This window comes from Pteropus alecto, unplaced genomic scaffold, assembly GCF_000325575.1.
Source record: "Pteropus alecto unplaced genomic scaffold, ASM32557v1 scaffold17, whole genome shotgun sequence".
NCBI classification, from domain to species: domain Eukaryota; kingdom Metazoa; phylum Chordata; class Mammalia; order Chiroptera; family Pteropodidae; genus Pteropus; species Pteropus alecto.
This window is the reverse complement of record NW_006440645.1, coordinates 3,741,134-3,756,849: the sequence shown is the minus strand read 5'-3', so window position 1 is coordinate 3,756,849 and position 15,716 is coordinate 3,741,134.

Sequence of the window (15,716 nt, the reverse complement as noted above, 5' to 3'; positions counted from 1 at the left end):
ATCCATTAGTCTAGTAGCCTATTAACACTCTATTTTAATAGCACATTGGATTACCTGGCAGAATTTGTTGGTACTGAGCCTATGCTGGCTCCTGATGGCCACCTCTTACATTTCTAAACGCTCACAGACCATCTGTTTGAGAGTCTGTTTTAGAATACTGCTTGCAATCAGTGTCAAGCTCATCATTTACATCTTTGCATTTTTGGAACTTTGGGAACTTCTAGTTCTCTTCAGAATGAAAATCTGTTTACATTACTGGTATATTTCATCAGCGATGGAGACCATGAGAAATTGTTTACTTAATTTAGTTTTTTACTAAAGTAATGGGATGATTGCATTGTACTCAAAGAACATCTGAATCATGCAACTAGCAACTCCTATTTCAAAGCCATAAGTGTATCAAATTGTGGGGCCCATCCAGCATAAAATAAGATTACTCATCTGTGTAGGAAATTTTCCGACAGAAAAATTTAGGTAGGATATGAGTCATATAATCTGACATTCTTCTATCTAAAGAAATCCTATTTCTTTTAACTAAACCATATGTTTTAAAGAAGTGGAAAAAAAAAAAGATGAAACCCTCAACCAATCACATCTTTTATACATTTGAATTTCTGAGTTATAGTTGGAGTTTGAAAATAGATCATTTTCTTTTTAGCAAACCGTTCCAACTGCATTTTTTCCTTAATAAATAATTTCTGACCATTTAAATATAGCGAGGAAATTAAGCTGTGCATAATTTTGTTTTCTGTCTAGATGGTATTGTCTGAAGAGAAAGCTAGTAGTAAGAGTTCTGCAATAGTGAAGTGAATAGTCCGTGATCTTCTTAAATTTTCAAAGGTCAATTGAGTTGTAGGAGATGAGAATTCAATTTCGTAACTTCATTCAGTCGTTAGCATTTTGTCTCTGTAAGTTACATTGAAAAGGATAAGTTGCTTCCGAAGTGCCCGTATGACAGGTGGAATCAGGGTCCCACTGAAGTAGGTTTAGCCTTGGTCACATGACTTTAAGTTGTACCCACCCCCTGTTCTCTTTCCTGTTTTATGTTTGGCCTGACGGGGGCTTTGGATGAGTTGCAACGCAACTGCGAAGGATGAGGTGGGCAGAGAAGGAAAAGAGAGCAGACCTTGGTGGATCTTAGAGGAACACGACCGTGTTACCTGAGGCTGTAAAGTCTGTGCGGCCATGCCGGACGCATGTGACAGTCTCTGTGTGTTTGTGGAACACGACCGTGTTACCTGAGGTGTAAAGTCTGTGCGGCCATGCCGGACGCATGTGACAGTCTCTGTGTGTTTGTGGAATTTGGATAAACCTTGTTGCTAAAACCAATGAAAATTGAGTTGCTTACCTGACTTTTCTGTATCATTTGATACCGTTTATCTCCTTGAGGTACTTTCCCCCCATGACTTTCATGAACTTCTTGAAATACTTCTTTCTCTTGACTTTGGTGGCTTCTAGTTCTCCTGATTTCTCTACCTGTTTGGCCATTCCTTTTCAGTCCCTTTTAGGGATTCTTCTTTCTCAGTTCGTCCCCTAAGCGTCAGTGTTTCATGGGATTCTGTCCCATAAAAACTCTCCTTTCACACACTCTCCCTGGCTTTCCACTTCCATGGCTTCCGTTATGAGCCATGTGCTGATTACTCCCAAATGTATTGTGCCAGCCGCACCTCTTCTGGACTCCGGATGTTTCCAGATATTCTATGGACATTTCAGACTCATTGTGTGCACAGCCGAACTCAGCATCTTTCTCCCCAAACACGTTCCTCCTTACGTTCCCTCTCGTGAAGAACAACACACCAGCAGCCAGTAAACCAGGGTGTCGCTCTTGATTTCTTTATGACCACCTCGCTTTCTCATAAATCGCCAAGTCCACTTGAAGTCACCTGCTAAACACCTCACCATTTGTTTCTCTAACCCCATCAGCATGACCGTAATTCAGGTCACCATCATCCTTTGCCTAAATTATTGTATCGGCCACTAACTTAGCCTCAGAACCTCCAGTCTTGCCTTTTTTCCAGTTCATTTTCCACATTATATATGATGCTTTTAAAACACAAATCTAAGCATACTGTTTTACGTACAATCCTTCCATGACTTCCTGTTGCTTTTAAGATAAATTTCAAATTCTACTCCGTTGTTTATAGTGCCTCTTGTGATCTAGTCTCTGTTTATTTCCCCCATTCCATCTGTAAACATTTCTCTCTTTATCGAATCTTTAGCTTCACTGAATAATTTTCAATTACTCACAGGTATCAGGTTCTGTCTCACCTCCAGGTCTTTGCGTTGGGGTTCTCTCCAAGCCTGAAATACTTTCCTTCACACCTTCGGTCTGGCCCACTCCTAGCCACCCCTCACGTTTTGGCTCAGACAAAGCAGGAGGTCTTTCCTGAAACCTCGGACTGGGCCGAGTCTCCTCTGTGCTCCTGGAGCACTTGCGGCCTACATCTGAGGGGGTCCGCTTACCCGGCTGTGTCTCTCGCTAAGCTCCATGAGGAGAATCTGTTTGTTCACGTTTCTGTCCGCAGCGCCTGGGCCTGGAACATGGCAGGCGTGGTTAGTAAATATTAACTAAATGAGAGAAGAGGAAGAACAGGGTGAAGATGAGAGCATATTTACCTGTAGCCACAGTCCTACCTCGTGCTACCTATCCAAATTCATCTTCACAGTCACTTTGCGTTCCTATGTTTTAAGCACTGTTCAAAGCAACTTTCATACATTTAATTTTTACCCCAAACCCTGAATAGATGAGGATCTCAATGCTGAGAGAAATAAGTGAACTTGCCAAAGGTCAGACATTAATCTGATGCTTTCTCCTCTTTAGTTAGGGAGCCATGAGTGTTCACTGTGTCTAACAAGATAGATTATTAATAATATTTTGCATAAAAGTACCCCTAACATGATTTTGACAGACCTCAAGTTTGAGTCTTCAGGTTCTCTGAAATAATCAAATATATTAAATCTTTAAATTGGAAAATGTCCTTTTATTTTAAATAACCATAAATTTTTGTTATGAGAACACTGTTAACAAAATTATTTTCCAGAACCTTTGCCAGCATTATATAAACTATGTTAAATTTCAACAAAACTACCTTCCTTTATTCAAAATAGTTTCAAAGCCTTCTCGAGAAGGACAGATGACATTTTCATCATCTACAGTAATATGAAGGCTACCAAAGTCAGCTGAGGTGACGCAAAGCACCAAGTACCATGGAGTCAGGCTATTGATTAAGATGCATAAGGAAATTTGTTCAGAATTGAGAAACTTTACAGAATTCAGACATTCCCACAACATATTTAGCCATGCAAAATTGTATTTCACAAGCTTCTCAGTGCCTTCTATTTTTCTACAAGAGATTAGTCAATATTTTGGTAATCAGGTTTTGAGAAGGCAATCTGAGACTGCTTTCCACAGAGGTGTATTTGTTGATGGAATGGTTTTAAATGGCAATGCTTTCAGCTTTATCTTGAAGGAACTACAAGTGAGTCGATAAACTTTGTTTAAAAAGAGCTCCTAGCAATAAGCGCAGGAAAGAATTACAGAAACCTTAAGCCAGCGAGTGCACGAGAGCGGTGCCCCCTAACTGTGTGGAGATGCTGTGATGGCCATGGATAAAGATGGAGGAGGAACACAGAGTCTGCCTGGCAGCTCGTGCAGGCCAGGTGCAGGCATCTGGCTCCTGTCTGAACTCTGGGACCGCAGCCCTGCAGACCTGCAGTGCGTAGCTTCACCTTGTGGCCAGTCCCCTCAGGCTGTGATGTCTGTTTTGGCTCAAGACTTGTGACACCAGTTAGCAAGGTTCATTCTGGCCCAAAGCACAAAGCAAACTGTGCTCATTTAATTAGACCAAACTGTAAAAGCCCTGTGCTCAGCAGCACGTTGCATGGTACTTAAGAGCTTCCAGGGGAGCCCAGAGATAGAAACAGGATGCTGGGGGCTGAGTTCTCCCCACCCCTCGCTGTGGGCGTCACACTGCTGGGGAAGAAATAGGGGAACAGCTGGAGCGAGACGAGGCCCTTGCCAGCAGAGCTGGTGTCGGAACCCGATTTGGCGAAGCAGAGCGCCGTTGGTAGTTACATCAGGAGTGCCAGGTCCTTCCGAGCTGCCAAGAGAGGAGGACTGTGGGCGGGCGGGTAGAACAGGAGGCCAGGGGAGCAACACAAGCCCATTTCCGAGGAGGGCGGGGACAAAGCAAAGAGAAGATGCCCGCAGACCGTGACATGCTGGTGGCTATTCTAGGTGTTTGGGAGGGGGATCATAGTCCCTATTAAGTGAGTTACAGATGAGGTGAGGTCGGTGTGCGTCAGGAGCTGTGTGCCAGACACTCAGTGATAAACTTGCAATGAAGCCAAGGGGCTTTGTTCGTGGATTCCCTCCGACTCCACACAGGAGGTTTAGAGACCAGTACAGGGCTCCTCACATCCCTGTGACAGCACGGGCTTGGCACAGAGAAGCGACACGTTAGATCAGCAAGGCTCTTCTGTGACTTCTGGCCCAGAAGAGGCTCCTTAACTTCCAGGGAGACTTGTCGGTAGAGCCCCAGGGGTCCGCCAGGCTTGCCGAAGCAGAATAAGGAGGACAACTTGCCAGATATGGTTCCTTGGCAATAATGTGTCTAAATATGATTGAGTGAGGTCCTACCGGGAGAAGTGAAATATCAGGATTTCGTGTGTTTACTCCTTATCCGTAGTTCACTTAGTACAGACTGTGACCCTCCACGCAGATTTCCCTCCGAGGGCCGCATCTCTGTGGGCGTCTCTCCGCTGCTTATTTCCACCCCTCCTCGTTTCATCCTTGGCCTTTTCCTCCTCCCCACCCACCCGTAGTCCTTCTTTCTCGGTTGCCCGATAACAAACAGTGGGGCCCAAATAAATGATTGTCTTAGTTTTATTTTACTAATCTCACCCCACTCTGCTTATTCAAATTACTTGATACATACAATACTAAATTATATAGCTCTTTTCTGTATTCTGTCCAGTAATTGTTATCTATTTCGTTGATTTCTGAATGTAGTCTCTTAAGCAGAAAATAAAAGTTCCTTAAGGATGGGGATGCATCTTTTCTTATTTGGTATTCTATCTGGTGCATAAAGGGTGGACCATGGATGATACAGAGTTAATACCGAGGGTTTTTTTTCCTTTTCTTAGTGCCTGAGACAGTCCATGTGCGATTAGACCTTTAAAAACCTTATTTATTTATTAGGTGACTCTACGTGTTTCTGACTGTGAACCCGCCTTGGACAAGCCATTTCCTTCTCTCAACATAGTTTTACTGACATGCTCTAGATCTTTATGATACAAAAATAAAACTAACCCATGCCAAAATCACTACTTTATTATGTTTTTTTCCAAAATCTTCTGGACTATAACAACAAAATATATTTGAATGAAGAGTTTTGATATAATTAAATTTGAAAATGATTTCAAATGACTCTTCAGACTTAGAGTGCTCATCTTTGAAAACAATTTAGGAAGCCATACTCACGTCTCTCATATTGCTGGGATTAAATTTGTGCACTTTGCAGAAAGCACTTTGTTCTAAACTGAAGACTGTAGTTGGGATCAAATTAGATCATGTACGTGAAAGTGCCCTGTTCATTGGTCTATAAATATGTGTCATTAGCGTCATTCACTTCTAACAAGCTTCCTGGTGGTGCCAAACTGCCGACCCACAGAAAATACTTGGATCAACAAGGTTTTAAGCCTTTGTAGAACCTGCTCATTATAAACAAGATAAAAAGGGACAGGACAGAGCCCGAACCATGTTCTCTGGAATGCAGACCACCCGTACTCCACCGTCACAGCAAACTCTGAAAACAGAGGCAGTGGAAGAATCTTCATATCCTAGTTACCTGTTTTAAGTTTTAAACATTTTATTTTTCAATTCAATACAGTTGATTTCAAGTAACATTTACTGAGCAACTGTTAGGAACGTTTGGCTCACACCACGTAACCTTTGTCTTTTGCACCCATGAGCACGCACATACACACACCTCTAGAAGCACCTGAATAATCCCGACCAAGCATGAGGATGGAAGTGGGGGCACATGAGAAAACAAGCAGTCTAGGATGCTTTTTAGGATGTGTTTGATCACAGTCCCCCTAAAAGCTTTTCGAAAAACTGTGTTCCCCCTAAAATGAACTGACTTCTAAAATTTATTACAAATTTAAATAGTAGCAAAGGATGTTGTTATGGCATATTGCAGATATCTGTATTTTAAAACAAATCTATTTTATCACTCTTCAGTGGCAGCGTAAGTACCAGTGACGTGAACCCATCATCACCCATTAAAACATCAACAAGCAAGCTCATCTCTAACAGTCAGAAATTCCACATTGTTCTTTTTTCTCTTTCAAGTTCCATTTCTACCCCACTTCTCCCATAGATGTGTGTTCTCACGTAGTATGTTTTAAGTCTTATGTTTTAAGTCTTTTATGGCAACTTATCATGCTTCTTCACGTCAAGTATATATCCTCTGATCATATGTGTAAAACAAGTTTTGGGATTGACTTATCATTATAAATATGTAATATAGATTTGATTAGAACAGCGTAAGTTATACATTTGATAAACAGTTATTATACCACCATTACTTGGCACAAATACCCTGAACTATATGCAGAGGAGGCACGGAACAGGATTTACTGGGAAGTCTTACATCTTGGAGTCAGCAGAAGGGCACACAGGGTCTCCCAGGCTCTCAACGTGCAGCGAGAGGCGTGTAGGCCTCAGACCCCACCTGTGGAAAGCTCGGGCATTGAGAGGGGACAGGGAACACTTACTGGATTGTGTAACAATCGGGGCTTCTTAGCGGTGGGATGACTCTGAGAAAAAAGAAGCAGTTGGAGCTTATGAGGCTGATAGCAGCTAGAAGCTTCACCACCATATTTTTGTCTGGCTCATTGCGAGGCTGCCTAACGTGGAAGCGACAGAGAGCCACTGAAGCCACTCAGCTGGCAAAAGGTTTTTTTCCTGTCACCTAGAAAATAAAATTTATTGGAAATATATCTCAATGAGATGGACGGGGAGGATGTGTTATGGTGCCTTGATCAAAAGAATTGCTTAAAGGGGGGGTTGTTGGTTTGGCAATGTGCAATATTAAGATTAGGAATAGGTAAGAGATATGTCTTTCTTGTTGAAATGCGAAGAAATTTGGAAAGAGGATTATGAAAAGCCACCCTTAATATATTACTGAGTGAAAGAAGCCAGTGTGAAAAGGCTGCCTACTATATGATTCCAACTATATGACATTCTGGAAAAGAAGAACTGTGGAGACAGTAAAAAGACCAGTGGTTGCCAGGGGTCGGGGTTGGGGTGGGGTGAGCAGGCAGAGCACAGAAGACTTTTTTGGGCAGTGACACTATTCTATATACTATGGTGATGGATACGTATCATTATACATTTCGCCAAACCCATAGGATGCACAACAGCAAGTGTGAACCCTAATGTAAACTGATGTGTCCTAGGAGGTTCATCACTTGTAACCAGTGTAGCACTCTGGAGGGTGTTGATGGTGGGGGAGGCTGCGGGCGTGTGGGGGCAGAGGGTGTACGGGAACTCTTACTTTGAACTCAATTTTGCTGTGTATCTGAAACCACTCTAAAAAAAGTATTTAAAAAAGAGGAGCGGAGGGGGAGAGAGTGAGACCTTTAGTGATTGGCATCTTCTTGGGCAAATGATTTTAGGAAAAAAGTGCATGGAAGCGGAAGATCTGGACATCACTGTAAAACTAAAGCCATGCTCACGCGCCCTTTAGAAAGTCTTTACATACCCTCAGGCACACTTGCCACTTAGTTTGCAGAGCCCTCTGGTCCGAGGTGATGGGAGGGTGAATAAATGAGAGAAATGTCATAGGAAGATGTCATTCACTGAATAAACGGTCATATGGAAAAAAATAAGGGTGGATCACTGCCTTACGCCATCAAAATTAAATTCTAGATGTATAAAAAACTTAAACAATAAAAAACTTGTAAATCGAATAGCAGAAGCATGATCTGGAGAGTGGTAGATGTGATTAGTGAGGTAGGCGATGAAACCCGCAGCTGGTTTATGTGGTCGCAAGACGGCTCAGGGGCCAGCGCTGGTGCTGGTGTTCGGCACCTTGACCCATGTCGTGCTGAGTTCTGCTTCATGGTTTGCACATAGTGCAGAGGGGGTCGCTTCGGGGAGCAGCGGGTATGGGGGTTACGCGTGGATAACTGCTGCCTTCAGAGGTGGAGTTTTGTGGCTGGGGGAGAGCAGTGGTTAACCAGCCTGTCCCGTTGATGTGTCAGGCGCCCTTCCCAGAGCAAATGGCTCTCCTGGAGGAAGGCGCTCTGGGTTCCAAGCCGACCCTGTCATCATGGCAGCTGGGAGCAATCACCCGGATTATCTCACGCTTCCACCACCCCTGGTTTTGGCAGTGAAACTGATAAGTCATTTGAATTTTGGAACTAGAAGGAACATGAAGATAATTATGTTCACTCTCCTGATTTAGGGAACAGAGCATAGAGAAGCATAGAGAATGCCCAGTGCTGTGTGGCTCATGCTAGCAGGGGATGGTTAGAATCCAGGCCTCTTAAGTTTCCAGCCAGCACTGTTTCCCCAACACCAGCAAATCTGAAGAAATTCAGAGAAATTTGCAGGAAAAATCGTTCCGGTAAATACGGTGAAGACATCAGCAAAAGGATGAAACTGAAACAGCCGTTTTCCTCTTGCAACAGATGTTTTATTTTTCATCCGACAGAATACACAAAATAGAAGAAAACGTGAAGAACCAGAAGATGTGTAGGCAGCAGGTGCTGAGTTTTGTGAAACGCGTGTGCATCCATCTCTTCTCATAGGTGAGAAACGGCTCAGCCACCAGCTGCAGTGGGCGGAGAAGAGCAGTCCTGTGCTGTGCACTGACGGTGACAGCGCACGAAGAGACGTGACGAGCCAGGGCCTGCACGAGGGCCGGGCGCGTGCCGCCAACGGGGGTATGCGTTTTCTTCAGCTGTCGCCAAGCTTCGTTTTCATTATTGAGTCATCGCTGTGGTGGCATCGCTTAGATCAACCAGCAGGACCCGCGACGGTGGAAGTGAACACGTCGAGAGGCCATGAGTGTTCTGACACCATTCGTGTCACAAATGCCCTGAGCGTTCTCGTCCTGCAGTGTTTCATGGGTCCCAGAAAATGGCAGGACCATCTCTTGATTGCTGAGTGTATAATCCGTAGCTTTTATATTCTTGAAGAATGCTGTAAAGGCTTCTGTCTCTGGTGTTCAGATGCTCAGATCCATCAAGCTGAAAGCAAGCACGTACGAGTGAGGTGATGCAAAGAGCCTTTGCCTCTCCTAGGCCGGCAGCCTGTGTCTGAAGCAGTGGTTTCAGTGGGGACGGTTCGGAGGTCCCCTGGATGGGCTTGCAGTGGCTTCCAGAGAGCGGGCGCAGAAGCCAGAGGAGGCTTGGCGAGCAGCCATTCACTAGGCGGTGTCTGGTGGGGATGACAGAAGGGATAGCCGGATATGTGGGGGTCTTAGAGTCTCTCACCAGGAGTTTCCCTTGTAGATTCCAACCAGTGTTTATGACAACGGGCCTTCTAATATGAAGCATTACGGGGGCCAGTATCATCAAACATGTATCTTAACCACTGTGGAATTGGCCCCTCTAAATATAGTAAACCCTAAGGAGAAATATTTTTCACATATACTAAAGAGCATACTGGCTTTCTACATTAAGCATATTTTTAAATTACATTAAGCATATTTAAACTCTACAGGTAATAGATTTATATGATTTATTTTAATGAATTGCCTCACACGATAATTATGGAGGCTGAAAATGTCCAACAGCTGACAGTGTAGTTACGGTGATCACGAGCTCTGGGGAACAGTGACGATGGGCCCTGGGTAACACTGGGACCCCCCCTCCAGAACAGTTTCCTCTAAGTTACTGGGACACATGGGAAAGAGGTAAGTATCTGACAGCGTGGGTTCTATTAATAAGGAAGAAAGAGGGCCGAGGTGCTTGGTAGGCAACCACAGGTGTCCAAGGTCATCCAGCTAGCAAGAGGTGAGGCCAGGATACGTGTCTGGGGCCCACGGGCTTGAAATACAACAGTATGCAGCATAGAATGGGAAGAGTGTGCAGGGCTGGGGCCGGGACCCAGGTCTGGTCACTGCCAGCCTGAACCACGCTTTCTGGAGCCGGGTTTGGATCCCAGACTGGGAAATGCAGGATTTGCTATCTTGTTGGAGTCACCACATCTTAACAAGCTGGCATTTCACTGAGGGAGTATGAGTTACAGACAAATTCTACTTTGTTCCAACTCCTTTTTCCCTTGGGGCCAGTCTGGTTGTAGCCTCCTGTGTGTGCGCGCGCCCCTGCAAGCCCACAGCCCTGGCCACATCAGCTCGCGTAGGAGCTTGCAGACCCTCCGTTAGTGGCGTCCGTTCCACCAGGTTGTGCCGGGCAGAGCATGCAGTGGTCTGTAATGCTCAGATTTTCATTTTGCTGCATGACACAGTATCGATCCAGTCTAGGGTCCCCCACAGCCACATCGACTTTCCCCAATATTCTTGCTAATTTACTGGAAAGAGTCTAAATTTTAAAAATAGTATTTGATCGTTACCACATCTGTCACTGTTTTTCAATATTGGACAGACTTGGGCATCTGCTGTCGTGTTTTAAGGCATTCTAAACCAAGGACAAGGTCTAGAGGGTTTTTTTTTCCCCATAGAATTATTTTTACTGGTGAATTCTGCATTTCAAAGGCTGCCCAAATAGGATGATCTTCCACATACCCCTCATAAATTTCTTCCTTAGATTTCCCTCCCTCTCCCCCTCCCTCCTCACTGGAATTCCTAAATGATTGTGTGAGATTTAAGCAGCTTATCACATTTTACTTATTTCCCAAAGAGTATCTCATTCTGTAAGCATGGCATAACTGCTGGAGCCATTGTTTTGAGGCTGGCGAGGGAAAGGAGGTGAGGGTGTGGAGAGCAGATCCTGTTGTTGGGGTGTTACGATATCTGTTCGCTAACGTTCTGTGACTCCTGGGCTAAAACGACTCACTTTTTTCCTCTTCTATAGCGGTGAACATTCTCGTGGATTTTCAGGTTCTGATATGGAGTGCCCTAGGGGTGGCAAAGAGTGTAAATAAGGGGCAATTTTACGGAGGCCCAGCTTGCATTTGCTAGAAACGAACGTGGTATGTTTGCGTATGGGGTAGGAGCCAGGAAGATGGAGTGTCAGGGTAACACGGATGTTCTGGGCCACTGAGGGTTGCCAGGGTCACGGGGCTGATTCAGGCCCTGACCGGCCAGGGCAGAGCTCCTTAGGGCCTGGAAACTTCCAGAGTGTGGGCCTCATCCCCAGCACGTATGTGGGTGTGTTAAAGGACATCCCATCTAAGCAAAACCATCTACCTGTAACCTGATTTTTACGGTCTACAGCACCTGGAAAGGTGTGCAGCTACTTAAGAACCTCATGTTACCACATTTTGAGGCCAGAACAGGGTGCAAAATATTTCTCCCATTTCTTTTGGGTTCGTTTCAGGCCAAATTCAGGCAGCCTTAGAAAGGTATCTAGAAGTATCTTTTCCTTCAGTCTCCCATTCTTACCTTGCCCTTGTCCTGGGGAAGCCGCTTTTATCCTGCAGGTGCCCCCTACAGGTAAGCCCAGGTAGGTTCCATCCTGGTATTGTGACAGATTTCACAACTCTTCTTGTACGTCTCTGGGTCTTTAAATTCTTTCGAGAAGCACATTTACAAGACAGACTCTTCTGTTGCTACGATTAACCGGTTCTCGTAAACAGCCTTGGTCACTGTTTTGATAAAAGACCTCCACCCATCAGAGGTGAGGGTGGGGAAGGGCCGAGCAGGGAAAGGTGTGGAGAAACCCCTTCTGGTTCAGCCGCAGACACCCATAGGCCAGGACCCGGTGCAGCCTCAGGCACACTCAGCTGTTTGAGCCGGGAGGAGACTGAGGAGTTGAAGGATGCTTGAAGTGTGACCATGAGTGGCGGAGAGGCTTGCGGTGTTGAGTGGGCGCATACGCGGGGTCCGCTCCATGGGCAGTGGCGTGGGATCTGGGACTGCGTTGACACAGGCTCCCTCTGCCTTACCCGTTGGTGCACAAGGGCTTTCTTTTTAGATGCTGGCACCAGCCAAGCTCTTACCTAGAGTGAGTGTCCTTTCTGCCTTTTAAAATGCTTGGATTTTCTTTCTATGGATTTCTTTAATATGCGCATAGGCAGAGAACGCGTGTGTCATTTACATAATATCAACTGAAATTCAGAGCATCTTATGAGGTGTATAAATATGCCCAGAGGCTAAAAACACTGGGAACATCTAATAAATGTAATAAGTTATTTTTGCGGCAGCAAATATTATTTTAAATACAATTTCTGTTGAGTGAATATGAGGATTTATCAGTTAATATTTCTAAATCCACTGAAGCTGCCCTGATAAATAGATAATCTAAGTAGTTAGTTAGGCAGGCTGAAATGGAGTGGAGCTTGGTGCCATAAGACTCTCGTCTCTTGGCCTCCTTCCTCAGCATTCTTCAGGCAAACCCTGGCTCATTGGAAGCTTTGGCCTTCAAGACTTCAGGAGAAGGAGCGGAGCCGTATGTAAGCAGAAGGTGTGTGTCTTTTGAGATTTGTTTCAGGTTGGACATTCAGAAGGAAACATGGTCATCGATCTGACAGTCACGTGCAGGATGCTGTGAGGCGGCGTGTCATGGGCCCCGAGAGCACAGTCTGGAGCCGCTTCTCTGGCTTCACACCTGCTTCTGCTTCCTGCCAGCCGTGCGGCCTTGAGCAGGTCACTCAACCTCTGTGCATCCGTTTCAGTCCTCGATGGCTCGGATCTCTAGATGGCAATGTGCCAAATGGCATATTCCTTCTCTACCAAATACGTTGTTGGTTACGAGTGCTTACCGTGTGCGAAGTTGGTGAGCCATGCTCGCTTTATCGGTCAGTGTGCTCGCATGCGAGCTGCCGCTCCCCCCTGTGCCTGCTGCAGTAAGGTTTATGGACGCGTGAGGGGAGCTCCCATAATGGTAAAGAGCAGGAGGGCCACGTTAGGGCTGGGAAAAGGGTGGGAGGCAGGGGTGCCCCAGGGGCAGGCAGCAGGAGCCCACCCAGGTCGCCCCTGTCCTGGTCTGGCCCCCCGAGCTCCTCCCCCACTAGGATGCGTGTCTGACTGACCTCTGAAAGTTTCCTCCTGTCCTGCCCACTCCCAGCTCGCAGGCTTCAGAGCACCTGGACCGAGGGTATGTGGCTGCGTTTCTGGCTGGGCCCTTCCCGTTCCCCTCCCTGCCCTGCATCAGGAGTGGGTAAAAGATGTACTAAGCCCCTTGGTTTCCATTACGGGAGGTAGCAATGGAACGCGGTCACCGGGACCTGTTCTCATGCCAAGATTTACAGAAAATGGAGATTCATTCTACCATAGGAACATGTGCTGCTTGGAGTGGAAGAGTGTGGATTCCGGATAGTCAAAAACCCCACAGATATCTGCTCTCCTTGTGTCAGACTTCAAATTTCCTCGGTAACCTCGTGAGCCGGCCTGTGCCAGGCAGCGTCTCACAGCTGGCTCCCTGGCCCTGAGCAGTAGCATTTGCACATTTCCACGGTGGCCGATTTCAAGCTGCTCGCACGGCTTCCGAACGCAGCGGGGAAGAGATGCGCAGTAACATGCCATCGTGACACTGCAGCCTCACAGCTACGGCCGGTGCGAACGGCCTCAAGTGCCTAGAGGATAGTGAAATGCACAAACATGATTAGGAAATTATGAGTTTTGAGTATTTATTATTTGTTGTTAGCATAAATTATTCAATTGTCAGTTATATAATTTAATTTTTAATAATAACTTTTAACAAATGACTTGCAAAAATTTTGGGAAAAAAATATGAGCCAGCTCCAGCACACAATGATGTGAGAGAGAGAGAGAGAGAGAGAGACAGAGTCCTTACGCAGGACGATGCTTGGTGGAGAGGCCTGGGACCTGGGAGTTTTGCACAGTAGCCTGTGACACTGGGACTCTCAGTAACAGTAAACAATGGTGTCTGGCATTTCCCTGGCCAAACACATTCTTATTTGACATCCCTCTCATCTTCTGTCCTCACAGCAGACCCAAGGAAAGACAAGCAAAGTGTGCTACCAGAGAAGGGGCTGACAGGGCCGACGGGCCACAGGTAGGTGGGGCTGAGGGCAGGACCCGGCCCTGGAGATTTCCAGCCCACAGCGTTGTCTGCATCACCTGTTTCCTCGGACCCGCTGCCATCCCTGGAGCTGCCATTTCTTAAAGTCAGCCCAGGAAATAACCCAAAATGCAGCCTAGGGCCTAGGCTGTATCTTCACAAATAAAGAATGAAATAAAGCTGGAGGCCCGCAGAGTGCGCGGTGAGAACCTGTTGTATTGGCGGCTTTGATGGCCAGAGTCCAGGATGATCCCCGGGGCTCCCCCCCTTGTGTCCCTGTCCTTGGACTCCTGTGTGACTAACAGGATATTGCAGAAGGGATGGCGTGTGACTTCTAAAGCTGGCCATAAAGCTGCAGCTTCTGCCTGGTTCTCGTGGGTGACCTTGCTGGGGGGCGGGGTCAGGGGAGCCAACACGGTGCTGTGAGGACACCCAATATCCAGCACTGCTTGCCAGCCCTGGAAGCGGGTCCCCCAGCTCCAGAGGACTGCGGCCTGGCCGACATCGGACTGTCAGCTCATGGGCAACCCTAAGCCAGAATCACCCAGCTCAGGGCTCCCAAATTCCTGACCCAAAGAAGCTGTGAGAGAGGCCCGATGTTTGTGTTGTTTTAAGCCACTAAGTTTTGGGGTGATTTGTTATGCAGTAGATAAACTACTCCTTTTAAAGCCACACCCTGCGGGCTGTGGGTGACCTTCATTAAATGCAGAGGGCTGTCGGGGACTTAAGAGCACTTTAAGGAAATCGTTTTGTTTTCGCTTTCCGCCAAAGAAGCTGAATTTCAAGACGCGATTTACTGTCGCTTGTCCGAATGACCTGTGGTCCGCAGGAGCGGGCACTGTGGGCGGAGGCCACCTGCAGCCTGAGGAGCAGGGCGGCTTCAGCTGGGATGCGCCCAGGCGCAGGTGAGTCAGGCCCTTACACCCGCCTTCACGGGCACTTTTCATTCATCTCGGTCTCTGGGAAATGGTATTCTCTGCCCCTCGGGAAAGCCAGGACGGGGAAAATAATGAACGAAATTACTTATGAAGAAAAGGGGCTGGGGCCCCTGCTGGAGTTGGGGGTGGAAATCTTAAAACCACTTGCAGAACGCCAGCCCCCACGCCCCCTGGGGGGGTTGAGCCGCGACCTCTTCTCCCGGTGTCCCCGCCCGCTGAAGTTCGTGCCTAGAAAAGTCGGCTTCCCGACGACCGCGGAACGCGTCTCGGCGGAGCGGGAGGCTCTCGTGCCTGCTGGTGGAGCGGGGCGGGATCACGTCGGCTCCGTGGCGTCTCCCTCGAGCCGCGGGAGGCCGGGCGCGGACCCCGCAGGAGGCGCTGGGGCGGGCGCCCTCGCGAGCCGGAGAGCGAGGCGGGAGCGCAGGTGGCCGGGCCCGCTCGCCGCAGCATGGAGTGGGAGCTCAACTTCCTGCTCTACCTGGCGCTCTTCTTCTTCCTGCTCTTCCTACTTTTCCTCCTGCTCTTCGTGGTCATCAAGCAGCTCAAGAACTCCGTGGCCAGCACGGCCGGGGCGCTGCAGCCCGGCCGCCCCTCGCTGCACCGGGAGCCCTGGGGCTT